The following is a 1,198-nucleotide window of genomic DNA, read 5'->3' as shown; positions in this document are numbered from 1 at the left end:
AGATAAAGCTATGGAAAAATATATGTTCAGATTTGAAATGCCTAGCACCATATCGAACCCGGTGGAAGTCGAGTAGCTATTTCAAACTTTCGTCAGTCGTGAAAAGATACGGTCAAATGACACGATTTTAGAACTTCTGTGAACAAGGCACGAAAAGGAAAAGAATCGGCGACAGGCCACATCAGGCCTACACTGCAGCGCCGAGATCACTATGTTATGTTATAAAGGTAACAACTCAGCTTCCAAAATGTTCTCAATGTATTGCTGACTGTTCAATTTCACTCCTGAGGGGACAAAAACGAGGGCTATACAGAGGTGGTTTTGAAGTCATATTGGTTATGAAACATACCGCAGTTCGATTACAGTCTGTGTTACTGGTGAGCCAGGTAAAAGATCATCGACAATTAATTCAAACTTACTCATTATTTCTAATAATCTATATAAAAAGTGTGCCAAAAGATTTACCAGGAGCTTATTATATTATAGACTTGATTTTAGCAAAATAAGTTACATGACAATCCTACTTTTCCCAAATAAAGTCAAGTATTAATTAGCGGTGCGAGGAATGCTTAAACACCAACACCTCGTACAACGTCGATCAGTTTTTCATGCTACCATGTTTTGATGTTTTCATGCAACCTGCAAGTTTTGATGGTAGATGATGTAGATTCTAAAATTACCACAAGTTTAATTGTTCTTCTCTGAAGAATAACAGAAATAAATGATATCTAAAAAATGTAGGCACACGAGTGCCTTTTTAGTCATGATGTAGAAAGTTAGGTTAAATAGCTTATTTCAATTTGCAATGCATATAGCGCGCTACCGTGGTCAACCCAGTCAAAAATCAAAGGCTTGTCGCCGGGGTTTTTCAGTAGACTTCCCAGTTAAAATTTAAGGCCGTGGTGCGGTTGTTTATCGGCGTGGAGGGCGATTATGAGCGCGCAACGGCAGATTGGCCTCGTGTCCGCAAATTACTGATATTATCTACTTATATTTCAAATTTGAATAAAATCCGTTCATTATTGAAGGATTTATGAGTGCCAGAGTTGAAAATGAAGTTAGGTTTTGCATTCGAGTTCGCAGGCCAGTTCGCACGCGAGTTCGCTGAAGTGTCGGACCGGTCAATCGAACACGTGCGTGCTTAAGTTGGTGTTCGAACCTAAACCAAAAATTTGACATACCCTCCTATTGAACAAAA

This window comes from Hyalella azteca, unplaced genomic scaffold (assembly GCF_000764305.2).
Source record: "Hyalella azteca isolate HAZT.00-mixed unplaced genomic scaffold, Hazt_2.0.2 contig17451, whole genome shotgun sequence".
Taxonomy (NCBI): Eukaryota; Metazoa; Arthropoda; class Malacostraca; order Amphipoda; family Hyalellidae; genus Hyalella; species Hyalella azteca.
Note: the sequence above shows the minus strand (reverse complement) of the source record.